General features: G+C 35.2%; 1 pseudogene; it reads left to right on the top strand.

Annotated features, from left to right (window-relative positions):
• The first annotated feature begins 4,101 nt into the window (after window positions 1-4,101).
• Window positions 4,102-14,912, top strand: part of LOC105536521 — an 82,858-nt pseudogene continuing 72,047 nt past the window's right edge.

Genomic DNA, 14,912 nt, shown 5'->3' on the forward strand with positions numbered 1-14,912 from the left:
TCCATTAATATATGATATGCTATTATACATCATTTAATCTAAAATTGACAATTACCCTCATTTGAAAAATAGTAATATTTTGTTATTCTTTAAACAAATTTTTTATCAAAATTAGAACTGACACTGAATACATGACTTTTAGTTTTCAGCGAGTTAAATCATTACATTTATAATGTTGCTTTCGGTACCTTCATACACTTACATATTGAGCACCTGAAAGCATTTCACAGTTTCCTTGTTACACAGGGCAGGTTAACAACATGTGAGTCTAAAGTAAGAAAAGATCATAAACAGACACTTCTCAAAGGAAGAAATACAAGCAGCCAACAAACATATGAAAAAATGTTCATCGTCACTAATGCTCAGAGAAATGCAAATCAAAACCACCATGAGCTATCATCTCACACCAGACAGAATGGCTATTATAAAAAGTCAAATAGTAATGGATGCTGGCAAGGCTGCAGAGAAGAGTGAATGCCTACACACTGCTGGGGGAATGTAAGTTAGTTCAGCCACTGTGGAAAGCAGTTTGGAGATTTATCAAATAACTAAAAACAGAGCTACTACTCAAGCCAGAAATCCCATTACTGGGTATATATCCAAAAGAAAATAAATCATTTTACCAAAAAGACAAGACTCTCCATGTTCATCACAGAATGATTTACAATAGCAAAGATATAGAATCAGCCTAGGTGCCCATCAATGGTGGATTGAATAAGAAAATATGGTACCTATACATCATGGAATACTACACAGCCTTGAAAAGAATGAAATCATGTTCTTTACAGCAACATGGATGTAGGTGGAGGCCATAATCCTAAAATAATGAATGCAGGACAGAAAATCAAATACCATATGTTCTCGCTTATAAGTGGGAGATAAACATTGAGCACACAGGGACATGAAGCTGAGAACAGCAGTCACTGCAGACTTCTAGAAGAGGAAGGAAAGGAGTAGGGGGATGGGCTTAAAAACTACTTCTTGGGGACTGTACTCACTGCCTGAGTGACCGGATCATTTGTACCCTAAACCTTAGCATCACGTAATATACCCATGTAACAAACCTACACAACCCCCTGTATCTACAATAAAAGTTGAAATTACGTTTTTTTTTAAAAGGTAAGCATTATTGTTCGTTAAAAGAATCTCCTTCTGTGTTTTGGGGCTAGGCTCTTTGTTGCTAAGTTTGATCACAAGGTAAGATGCTATATCATTGATTTTCTAGGGGGTCTAGAATGAACTCATTTTATTACCTTATTTCTGGAATATACAACATTAAACCTAATTTAACCCACTGTACGTAAAAGGGCTTTTAGCCTACTATTTATTATCAATATTCATGAAAATATATATATAATGGTCTGAAAATTCTCATCATAAAATTCTATATTAGCCTTAAAGATGGAAAACACTATAATTCAGATCCAAAATCATTAGTTGTTTCTCTTTTATTATGTTTTATTTTATTTTATACACCATACAATGCCTCTATTGGGCAATGTATTTCCACAAGATATATGTTCCATACTGCACTAGTAGATTATGCTACTTAGTATTGTTTTGTGACATTTATTAGAATAGAAGGAAAATAATACACGTAAACTAAACATCTTCAGCCTCTGTGCTAACAGTAGCCATACACTCAAGATCTTTCCAACCAAGTAGTTGTTCCTTGTTCATCTCTCTAAAGGCATTAATTACTTGTATTCACAATGATTTACCTATCGTTTTATTGTAGTCAGAGAAAAAAATTTTCAAATGTAAGAAATATGATGTCGTTTCTGTTTTGGAAAATTATTACACTGGTGATGTCATAAAAGCTGAAAATGAAATTTCCTAATTCTACACTTAACACATTTCATGGATTTTCCTTAGAAGTAAGGTGTCATTAAAGATTCAGAAATAATTTCAATTATTCATTGCTTTTGAGTTGTGAAATAATCCCAAATTGCTAAATAATTTTTTAAAAATAAAAGATTCAAGTTTCTAACTCTACCCAAAATGGAGTAACTCACTGCAAACTATGGATACCACAAAGTGCAACTAAAAACCACAAACAAAATACAAATACTGATCTATCGAAAATAACAGCAAGCAGACCACAGTGCATTTCTTGTTTTGTTTTTGTTTTTGTTTTTTTTTTTCTGTTTTGTTTTGTGTTTTTCTTTTATCTCCAGCTTTGACCCAAGCATAGGCTGGCTAGGGCAGGTCACTGAACAATACAAATGGACAACAAAATCTGAAGAAGAGACTGTCCTTATCAACAGAGAACTGGAACAATGGGCTTCTCTGAGCTTCCAGAGAATGGGAGAAATTATTTTTCCTCTCTCTCTCCCTCTGTCTCTCTCTTTCTCTCTCTCCCTCTCTGTCTCTCTCTCCAGGCCTGCCATGAGGGCTGCCTCAGTTACAGAGTTGCACTACATACAAATCGTAAGAGAAAACCCACCCATTAAAGAGAACAGCCATAAAAGGAAGCTCTGGTTGTACAAAGATTGAGGAGGATAAAAATCCTTTTTTTCTATTCATTTTCTCTCCTTGCTTCACCCTGCAGGTAGGACCAGTCAACAGCACTGTGTGCCAAGGACAGTGGCTAAAACTCTGAAAATATTTCTAAACAACAGAGCAAAGGCTTTGAAAGCAAAACTGATATTGAAAAAAGAAAAAAATGAATTAGTCAGAGATCCCCAGAGAAAAAGAGCCAATAGGAAAATACATATAAATGTACAGGTTCAAATAATGAAAAAGAAAGCAAAGAGAGGAGGTCAGAAAAATAAAAAATAAAAATAAAATAATAAAACAATAGGTCTAAACACATTTCGATTATTAAATTAAGAGATCTAATGACACTAACAGACAGAAATTGCTGGGTTGACTTAAAAAAAAAAAAAAAACAAGATCCAAGTGGATTCTGCCTTAAGAAAATTTACTTTAACTATAACGGTATAGGCATATTAAATGAAAGGACAAATATCCACAATGCAAAAGAAAACTAGAGTGTCTCTATTAATATTAAAACAAATCAAGTTTAGAACAAAAAAGTTACCAGGGATAAAACACATGCACACACACACATGTAGGTGAACATATCCAAGATGAACCAGGTACCAATGATGGAAGCACCGAAGCTGCAATGGGAGATCTAGTACTGCAGTCAGATATCAGTACTGAACGGGGTGATGTAGGAGTATGTATACTCCCTCATGTTCATTCAAAGAATAAAAGCCATATTCCTTTTAGCCTAGATAATATAAATCACAAAATTGTTCATGAATGTCAGGAGCCCTCTTCATCTGTCATTACTACATCTCCCTCATCATTTGAAGAAAACAAGATTGTATTGGAGGAACAAAGTTCCAGAGAAGAAATTAGTTTAATGGAGAAAGTAAAGAAGAATGCTACACCAACCAGGAATACAACTTCTAAAGTGACCAGTAATTTGAGAATAAGAAGTAGATTTGCCAAGCCTAAACCAAATCTTGAGAAGATTTTAGGGACCAACAGGTTTGATGATTATCAGGAAGTTTCCAGTTTCTGTGTAACCAAAGGGGAAGAACTGGAAACTCAAAGAGAAACAGAGAAAAATGCTTCCAAAGCAACAGAATTGGAAGATAAAAACCTCAGACCAGTTACAACAGCAGAGAATAAAGAACAGAGCAAATCGGCATGCGTACGTGGTATCCAAGGGACAGGATTTCTCAAGAAGTAAACCTAACTGAGAGAAATGAAAATCAAGAGAGCTCTCAAGAGGCTCATGTGTTGTCAGTTGCTCCAGTTGCTTCCTCTGAGACACAGCCCTGCACACTTGGTTTGGAGAGGGGTCTTGGTGAAAATTCTTTTGAAAAGCCCCAGATAAAGGACTCTAAAGGAGACAATGTGCTTACACTTCCTGTGCCAGGGTAAACACCAATAAGTATTCCAGAAGTCCAACAAGAAAATATAATCAGTCCTCAAGACCTAACAGTGAATCCAGTTGCTAATGTACCTCAAGATGGAGAAGATGAACAAGCATTTATTTTAACTCCGGTGGAAATCCCAACCAATCTCCTTTTTCCATTAAACTAATGGAGAGTAGAAGAAATAACCGAAGCCACCGCACAGTTAATGCCAAACCCTTCACTGCCAGCTCCCATATTGGTCAAATCCGTGAATACTGAAGAAAGGGGAGGTATGAGTATTTGTTTCCCAGCAACTTCAGTTGGTCAAGATGACATGGGTTTATCTATTTTTGAAAGAGGGGATTCTAAAAAGCTTCCTGATAATTTGGGTCTTGTATCTAGGAAGAGATTTCATTGCAGGCTTGATGAAAATGACCACGTTCCTCCTGCCAAAAACTGTTCACTCACTTTAAGAGATGATTGTCAAGCATAGAGCTCTGAGGTGCACTCAAAGGAATTAACAAATGTTTTTGAGGAAACAGGGGAGTCTCGCAAGGGACAAGATACTTTTCCTACCTCAGGAAGCACATTGACTCAAACAGAGCAAGTTGAACCAAAAACCTCCAGAACCTCAAACAGAGCAAGTTGAACCAACTTTTCGGAGTACAGGATCTAGATCTCCCGATACACGCATAGACAAGACTGTGCCTCAGTTACCTCAGAATGAAATGATTGTGTCTGATAAGGAAGAAAGAAGTGACACTGCTCCTAAGTCTGAGCACATGGACAGCAGAACATCATCTTCAAAAGCCCCACTATCCAGACCTGGCAGAAGACCCTTGGGATGTTTTATCTTTCATGTGTTCAAAGAATAGTTTGGAATCTGATGGACCTACTCAGGTCTATAGTAAGAAACGCCGAAAGCCTCTTATACCTGCACTAAGACAGAATCTGAAAAGATCCAATCCATCCAGTGAAAGCCAGAAAAAGAAGCAGGAGTCCTCTGATCCGCTTGCATCTCCAAGTGTTATTAATACTCAATCTGAGAATATTAGCAGCTCATCAACTCAGGTTTTTTGTGATCAGCCCTTACTGAAAGAAAGACACAAAAGTGGCCAAAAGAGGCCCCTGAAGGGAAGCCAACCACGGTCTCTGAATATTTCTTCAATGATGTCTTCATTGAAGTGGATGAAACAGAATAAAACAATCTTTTGTCTTTTTCTTTTTTAAATTAAGTCTAGGATTTCCAGAGTCAATTACATCAACAAAACAGTATTTAGAGCAAAACATCGATGTCTATTTTTCTTTAGGTTGATTTTGAATATTTAATGAGCTTGATTTGAAGCTTTTGTAATCAGTGGAAAACATTCCTGAGGTTCCTTTCATTCTGATTGATTTAGCATTTTACAAAGAGCAAGCAATTAAGACTGCTTTCTCAGACAGAAATAACAACTCTTGTTTACAATTTGACTCTTCCTGTGCTAAGCACACATGGACATTTGGGAATGTTGTGGATATATGTCTCTGTATGAATTGCATTGCAGACAGATTTGGGGGTTGATTGTATCATATTTAATGTTTAGAAACTTCTTTTGTGAAGATTTTTTTATTTTTATTTTTAGAGGAAGATGATGAAGGATGAAGACCTTTTCAGTTGCTTCTAGGTACAGTCATTTTTCACATGATGTTTAAGTCAATGACAGATCGCATATATGACAGTGGTCCCATACAATTAAAATGGAGATAAAAAATTCCTATCATCTAGTGACATTATAGCCATCATAACATAGTGCGTTGCTCTTTTATGTTTAGACCTGTTTAGATACACGGATACTTACTATTGCATTACAGCTGCCTACAGTATTCAACACAGTAACACACCATAGAGGTTTGTAGCCAAGGAGTGATAGGCTATACCACATAGCCTCGGTCTGTAGGGTGTGCAGCAGTCTGTACATTCAGTGTTTGTAAGTACACTCAGCGTTGTTCCACACAAGGTCACCTAACAAGGCATTTCTTAGAACATATAGTTAAGGGACACATGACTGTATATGAAAACAAATTGTCAAACTCCACTTTAGTATGGTAAATGTTAGATAACTTTTCTATTATCAGCTGTTTGTCTGACTGAAAAACACATACTTTTTCAGTTTATGGTGATGTAACATGAGTCCTAATTGAAAAACTAGTATTTAAACATAATTATTTCTAAAGATGACACAATAAAGAGCTTACTTATTTTTACATTTTTTATTTAAAAGGATATTCAGTTTTAGCTATTTTCACCCCTCAGATTATAAAGAAGGCATTAACAATTTTATGTTTGTCTCCTTTTTCTCTTTACTTTTAAATATATTTAAAATGATATAACTAATAATGTTTGGCCAGTATATGTTTGGAATACTTTTTTCCCTAAATTTAATGTATTGACTTTGTATTGTGAATTTTTCTGTTTTTCTTATTTCTGGGATATTCTCAGGATTTTCATGAGGGTAGGGGAAACTCAACTTTATGAGACAAATTTTCATACAAAACACAATCTCCTTTGTACACGCACAGACATATATTAGTTTTTAAAAAGCCAATTTCTTCATAGATTTTTTTACCATTAAATTCTCAAGAAACACTTAGATCTTTAAGCATGGAACACAATCGTGATGTTAAAAATAGAAAATAAGACTTACTGCATGTTCTCACTCATAGGTGGGAATTGAACAATGAGAACATTTGGACACAGGGTGGGGAACACATCACACAGCAGGGCCTGACATGGGGTCGGGGTAGGGGGTAGGGATAGCATTAGAAGAAATACCTAATGCACATGACGAGCTAATGGGTGCAGCACACCAACATGGCACATGTATACATATGTAACAAACCTGCCCGTTGTGCACATGCACCCTAGAATTTAAAGTATAATAATAAAAATAAATAAATAAAAATAAAGTTAGTGATTATCATCAATATGAATTTAAGGTTTTAATTTCAAGATTTGATGATTGACACGTATAATTCTACGATCTACTCAAGCAGATCTGTAGCGGTTCCCTTTAGACTTCTCAAACAGCAAATTTACTCTGATTTTATTTGAAAAGCCTCTTGGATTGATAATATATTATCTCAGGAGTTGGAAATCTTCTGCAAACTATTTTGGGTTTGCAGGCCAGAGGATCTGTCTGGCAGCTACTCGCTCTGCAATTTCAGTGTGAAAGAAGCCATGGACAGTACTTGAATGAAGGACTGTTGCTGGACTGGCCTTTTAGTTTGACCGCTATATCAGACCCCAAATTTTCTTACCCTAAGGTGCTGATGTCTGTATGTATGAGTTATTTGTCACTGAAGTCATGAGTTGTGCCTAAAAGTTAGAACTGTGTTCACTGTATTATGTAATGATCAGTATTTCAATTGGGAAGATATTTTAGAGTCTAGATAATTAAGTTTGTAAATTGAAAAAATGGTGGCCAGTTTTTAAATTCCTTAACAGAAGAGAATTATGTCTCAGCAGGTATAACAGTAATGCTAATTTATTGAAACTACTGCTATGAGAGCACTTCTTTCTCATTGTCTTTTAGTGAAATTTATGGCTTATCATTTTGTCAGACAGGAGGCTATATAATTCTGAGTGGAAACTGTCTACAAGTAGGCATTTATTTCGTGATTAATCTGTCAGAGAAATCATGGTAGTAAATCACATTGCCATTTTAATACCCTGTTTTTGTAAGTTTTTAAAACTCATATTCTGAAAAGATTTCATTCTCTTAACGTTTGGGAGTTAGATTGCCATGATTAAACTATTATTTATCCTTGTGTAATAATAATTTTTCACTTTAACAACTGTCTCTTTTTAATATACACTAAACTAGTTTTATGGAAGATAGAATTTCTTGCTATATAAAGAATACAGGGACTCATTGTATTAGAGAATCAAGTCAGCCAGCTAAATTATCCTACCATTATATCCTTAAACCTAATTTTGGAAAACAGAAAGTTAATCAGTGCATTTACCTTACATGGTGGCAAGAACTATGTTAGGCCTGATTCATGTAAAGAAGATGTTGCAAAGAATTTATTTCATAAATCTTAAAGAAGATATGATTAATGGTTTTCATCTTTTCTTGACCTTTTCTCCTAAACACTTATGTTTTAGCAAGTGATCAACCTGAGGGTTTGACGCCTAATTGTCGGTAAATGGTTGAGGCATGACAAAAATATTAATATCCATTGTTTACCATCATGTTATTTGAAACAAAAGTGCCCGTGTGTACTCTCTTGCTTGACGAAGTCTTTGACCAAAAAAACATGTCATTTATAAATTTTCTTGTTCTAAAGAAGTTGTGTTATATAAATATGTATATATATAAATTATGTAAATAAGTTATTTTATACAGAAAAAGGATAAAGTAATCAAGAAAACATAAGAGCCTTAAATGAGCATAGACCTAACAGAGCTCCAAAATACATGAAGGAAAAACTATTAGAACTAAAAGTTAAAAGAACCCAGATGTGGAAAAACTATTAGAACTAAAAGTTAAAAAAACCCAGATGTGGAAAAACTATTAGAACTAAAAGTTAAAAAAACCCAGATGTGGAAAAACTATTAGAAGTTAAAAAAAACCCAGATGACACATTTTTAAATCTCCAAGCACCTGGAAATCAAAAGCACCCTTTCAAATAACCAAGGGGCCAAACAACAGATTGACAGAAATTTTTGAAAAATATTTTTTAAACTGAATGAAATGGTGATATAACATATGAAAATCCTTGCTAAAATAGTGCTCACAGGGAAACTTGAGCATTAAATATTTAATTAGAAAATTAAAAGGTCTAAACTCAATCATATAGTTTCCACTTTAAGAAATTAGAAAAAATAAAGGACATTTCAATGAGGCTCATGGGGCTGTGAAGCTAAGAGCTATTAACACTATGACCAAGGACTGAAATTCTCTGTAGGATCCATAGCACTGAATGGTGCAATATTTTCCTGAGGAAGTATAAGACTTAGCCGTTTATAATTATGACATGATAATCTATAATTGTTGATGTGGGAAAGTAAATACATTTCTCAAAGTTTAAGTAGATTTTCTTTTTTTTAAAGGAAAAAAGAAATAGACCCACAGTAAGCAGAAGGGCTAAATAATAAAGATAAGAACCAAAATCAATAAAATTTCAAACAGAAAAACAATGGAAAAAAATTGATGAAACCAAAAGCTGATTCTTTAAAGAGACCAAGAAGAGGCAGTGACCTAGCAAAAAAGACAGGTATATCACAAAGAAATCTCTGAGCAAACATACCCAATAAAAATCAAAACAAGCCAGGCAGAGAAAACAAATAAATAGCTAATTTTTCACCACAAAACCAGATGTACATCCACAGGAAACAATAGCAAACAGGAAACCAGGATCTCCCCAGACAGATTAAGTTGCCAGTGACTGACCCTAACTAGAGGGGAGTAGACGAGCTCTCTGATCAATAATTCAAAATAGCAGTTTTAAGAAAACTCAGTGATCTTTAAAATAACATGGAAAAGCAACTCAGAAATGTATTAGATAAATATAACAAAGAGATTTAAATTTTTTTCACTTTTTTTTATACTTTAAGTTCTGCGATAGATGTGCAGAACATGCGGGTTTGTTGCATAGGTACACAGGTGCCATTGTGGTTTGCTGCAACCATCAACCCGTCACCTACATTAGATATTTCTCCTAATACTATCCCCCTCCTAGCCCCCCAACCACCGAAAGGCCCCAGTGTGTGATGTTCCCCTCCCTGTGTTCATGTGTTCTCATTGTTCAACTCCCACTTATGAGAGAGAACATGCAATGTTTGGTTTTCTGTTCCTGTGTTAATTTGCTGAGAATGATGGGTTCCAGCTTCATCCATGTCCCTGCAAAGGACATGAACTCATTCTTTTTTATGGCTGCATGGTATTCCACGGTGTATATGTGCCACATTTTATTTATCCAGTCTATCATTGATGGGCATTTGGGTTGGTTCCAAGTCTTTGCTATTGCAAATAGTACTCCAGTAAATATATATGTGCTTGTGTCTTTATAGAATGATTTATAAACCTTTGGGTATACACCCAGTAATGAGATTGCTGGGTCAAATGGTATTTCTGGTTCTAGATCTTTGATTACCACACTGTCTTCCACAATGGTTGAACTGATTTACACTCCCACCAACAGTGTAAAAGCGTTCCTATTTCTCCACATCCTCTTCAGCATCTGTTGTTTCCTGACTTTTTAATGATCGCCATTCTAACTGGCATGAGTTGGTATCTCATTGTGGTTTTGATTTGCATTTCTCTAATGACCAGTGATGAGGAGCTTTTTTTCATGTTTGTTGGCTGCATAAGTATCTTCTTTTGAGGACTGTCTGTTCATATCCTTTGTCCACTTTTTGATTGGCTTGGTTTTTTCTTGTAAATTTGTTTAAGTTCCTTGTAGATTCTGGGTATTAGCCCTTTGTCACATGAATAGATTGCAAAAACGTTCTCCCATTCTGTAGGTTGTCTGTTCACTCTGGTGGTAGTTTATTTTGCTGTGCAGAAGCTCTTTAGTTTAATTAGATCCCATGTGTCAATTTTGGCTTTTGTTGCCATTGCTTTTGGCATTTTAGTCATGAAGTCTTTGCCCCTGCCTATGACCTGAATGGTATTGTCTTGGTTTTCTTCTAGGGTTCTTATGGTTTTAGGACTTACATTTAAGTCTTTAATCCACCTTGAGTTAATTTTTGTATAAGGTATAACCAAGAGGGCCAGTTTCAGTTTTGCACATATGGCTAGCCAGTTTTCCCAACACCATTTATTAAATAGGAAATCTTCCCATTGCTTGTTTTTGTCAGGTTTGTCAAAGATCAGATGGTTGCAGATATGTGGCATTATTTCTGAGGCCTCTGTTCTGTTCCATTGGTCTACATACCATGTTCATAAAGCAAGTTCTTAGAGACCTACAGAGAGACCTAGACTCCCATACAATAATAGTGGGAGACTTTAACACCCCACTGTCAATATTAGACAGATCAATGAGACAGAAAATTAACAAGGATATTCAGGACTTGAACTCAGCTCTAGACCAAGCAGACCTAATAGACATCTACAGCACTCTCCACCCCACATCAACAGAATATACATTCTTCTTAGCACCACAGCACACTTATTCTACAATTGACCACATAATTGGAAGTAAAACACTCCTCAGCAAATGCAAAAGAACAGAAATCATAACAAACATTCTCTCAGACCACAGTGCAATCAAATTAAAACTCAGGATTAAGAAACTCACTAAAAACTGCACAACTACATGAAAACTGAACAACCTGCTCCTGAATAACTACTGGGTAAATAATGAAATTAAGACAGAAACAAATAAGTTCTTTGAAACCAGTGAAAACAAAGACACAACGTACCAGAATCTCTGGGACACAGCTAAAGCAGTGTTTACAGGGAAATTTATAGCACTAAGTTCCCACAGGAGAAAGGAGGAAAAATCTAAAATTGGCACCCTAACATCACAATTAAAAGAACTAGAGAAGCAAGAGCAAACAAATTCAAAAGCTAGCAGAAGACAAGAAATAACTAAGATCAGAGCAGAACTGAAGGAGATAGAGACACAAAAAAACCCTTCAAAAAATCAATGAATCGAGGAGTTGGTTTTTTGAAAAGATTAACAAAATAGATAGACCACCAGCCAGACTAATAAAGAAGAAAAGAGAGAAGAATCAAATAGACACAATAAAAACTGATAAAGGGGATATCACCACTGATCCCACAGAAATGCCAACTACTATCAGAGAATACTATAAACACCTCTACGCAAGTAAACTAGAAAATCTAGAAGAAATTGATAAATCCCTGGACACATACACCCTTCCAAGACTAAACCAGGAAGAAGTTGAATACCTGAACAGACCAATAACAAGTTCTGAAATTGAGGCAGTAATTAATAGCCTACCAACCAAAAAAAATCCAGGACCAGACGATTCACAGCTGAATTCTACCCAAGGTACAAAAAGGAGCTGGTACCATTCCTTCCGAAACTATTCCAATCAATAGAAAAAGAGGGACTCCTCCCTAACTCATTTTATGAAGCCAGCATTATCTGATACCAAAACCTGGCACAGGCTTTGGTATGAAACAAAAAGAGAAAATTTCAGGCCAATATCCCTGATGAACAACGATGCAAAAATCCTCAACAAAATACTGGCAAACCGAATCCAAGCAGCACATCAAAAAAGCTTATCCACCACGATCAAGTCAGCTTCATCCCTGGGATGCAAGACTGGTTCAACATATGCAAATCAATAAACGTAATCCATCACATAAACAGAACCAATGACAAAAACCACATGATTATCTCAATAGATGCAGAAAAGGCCTTTGATAAAATTCAACACTGCTTCATGCTAAAAACTCTCAATAAACTAGGTATTGATGGAACATATCTCAAAATAACAAAAGCTATTTATGACAAACCCACAGCCAGTATCATGCTGCATGGGCAAAAGCTCGAAGCATTTCCTTTGAAAACAGGCACAAGACAAGGATGCCCTCTCTCACGACTCCTGTTCAACACAGTATTGGAAGTTCTGGCCAGGGCAATCAGGCAAGAGAAAGAAATAAAGTATATTCGAACAGAAAGAGAGGAAGTCAAATTATCTCTGTTTGCAGATGACATGATTGTATATTTACAAAACCCCATCATCTCAACTCCAAATCTTTTTAAGCTGATCAGCAACTTCAGCAAAGTCTCAGGATAAAAAATCAATGTGCAAAAATCACAAACATTCCTATACATCAAAAATTGACAGCCAAATCATGAGTGAACTCCCATTCACAACTGCTACAAAAAGAATAAAATATCTAGGAATACAACTTACAAGGGATGTGAAGGACCTCTTTGAGGAGAACTACAAACTGCTGCTCAAGGAAATAAGAGAAGACACAAACAAATGGAAAAACATTCCATGCTCATGGATAGGAAGAATCAATATCGTGAAAATGGCCATACTGCCCAAAGCAATTCATAGATTCAATGCCATCCCCATCAAGGTACCACTGACTTTCTTCACAGAACTAGAAAAAACTACTTTAAATTTCATATGGAACCCAACAAGAGCCCTTATAGCCAAGACAATCCTAAGCAAAAAGAACAAAGTTGGAGGCATCAAAAGCTTCCTCACTTCAGCAGAAATTGAAATAATTTTTAAAAATCAAGCACAAATTCCAAAACTGAGAAATGTATTTGTTAAACTGAAAATTTCATTACAGGCTCTCAACGTTAGAACAGATCAAGCAGAGGAAAGTATCAGTTAGTTCAAAGACAGGCTACTGAAAAATACACAGTCCGAGAGGATAAAAGAGAAAAGAATATAAAGGAATGAAGAACACCTACAAGACATAAAAAAATAACTGAAAAGACCAAATCTAAGAATTATTGATGTTTGAGAAGGAGCTGAGCAATGGCAGATATTATCTCAACTCAGTTAAAATGGTTTTTGTTACAAAGACAAGGAGTAATGGATGCTGATGAGGATTTGGAGAAAGGGAAACCCTCGTATACTATTGCTGGGAATGTAAATTAGCACAGCCATTAGGGAAAACAGTGTGGAGATTCTTCAAAATCCTAAAAATAAAACTACTATATGATCCAGCAGTTCCATTACTTGGAATATATCCAAAAGAAAGAAAATCCACATATTGAAGAGATATCTGCCCTCCCATGTTTGTTAAAGCACTATGCACAATAGCCAAGATGTGGAGTCAGCCTAAGTGCCCACCCATGGATAAATGGATACAGAAAATGTGACAGATATACAAAATAGAATACTATTCTGCCATAAAAAGAATGAAATCTTGTTATTTGCAGCTACACAGATGGAGCTGGAGGCCATTATGTTAGGTGAAATAAGCCAAGCACAGAAAGACAAATATTGCACTTTCTGTCTCATATGTGGAAGCTAAGAAAGTGAAACTCAGGAACATAAAGAATAGAACGGTGGTTACCAGAGGCTGGGAAGGGTGGTGGAGGGAGACAAAGAGAGGCTGATTGATGGGTACAAGAAAATAGTTAAAAGAAATAAGCTTTTGTGTTCAATAAATTAGTAGAGTGACTATAGTAAACAATAATCCATTTTATATTTCAAGATAGCTGGTAGAGAATCAATCAAATGTTCCCAGCATGATGAAACGATAAATGTTTAAGGTGATGGTTATCCCAATCACCTTGATTTTATTATTATACATTATATGAGTATATCGAAATATCACATATACCCCTAAAATATGTACAACTATTATATAGCATTAAAAATATTTAAGATCAGAAAAATGATAAATCTCTAGCTAAAATTACCAAAAAAGGGAGACGCCAATTAGCAATATCAAAAATGAATAAAGAATATCTCTACAAACACTACAGACATAAAATGGATTGCAAAAGAAATTATGGATTGCATAAATTTCACAACTTAAACTAGAACAATACATTAAAAGACACATAGTCACAAAAATAATAAAATTCCTAGGAATACAGTGAACCAAGGAGGTGAAAGGTCTCTACAATAAGAATTACAAAACATTGCTCAAAGAACTCAAAGATGATACAAACAAATGGAAAGACATTCCATGCTCATGGATAGGAAGAATCAATATCATTAAAATGGCCATACTGCCCAAAGCAATTTACAGATTCAATGGTATTCCTATCAAACTACTAATGATGTTCCTCACAGAACTAGAAAACAACTATATATATACATATATATAGTAAGCGTAACTCGCCATTTAAAGAGGTTACAGTAGACAAGGCTACATATATATACATATATACAGTAAGCGTAACTCACCATTTAAAAAGGTTACAGTAGACAAGGCTACATAATCATCTCAACACATGAAAAAAAGTATTTGGTAAAATTTATTATTTATTCATAATACTTTTTAAAACTTAAGCAAACTAGGAGGAATAAAGGTAACTTCCTTAACCTAACAAAAGGCATCTACAAAAAATTCTAATCTCATACTTAATGGATGGTCT

Source organism: Mandrillus leucophaeus, unplaced genomic scaffold (assembly GCF_000951045.1).
Source record: "Mandrillus leucophaeus isolate KB7577 unplaced genomic scaffold, Mleu.le_1.0 Scaffold16, whole genome shotgun sequence".
NCBI lineage: Eukaryota > Metazoa > Chordata > Mammalia > Primates > Cercopithecidae > Mandrillus > Mandrillus leucophaeus.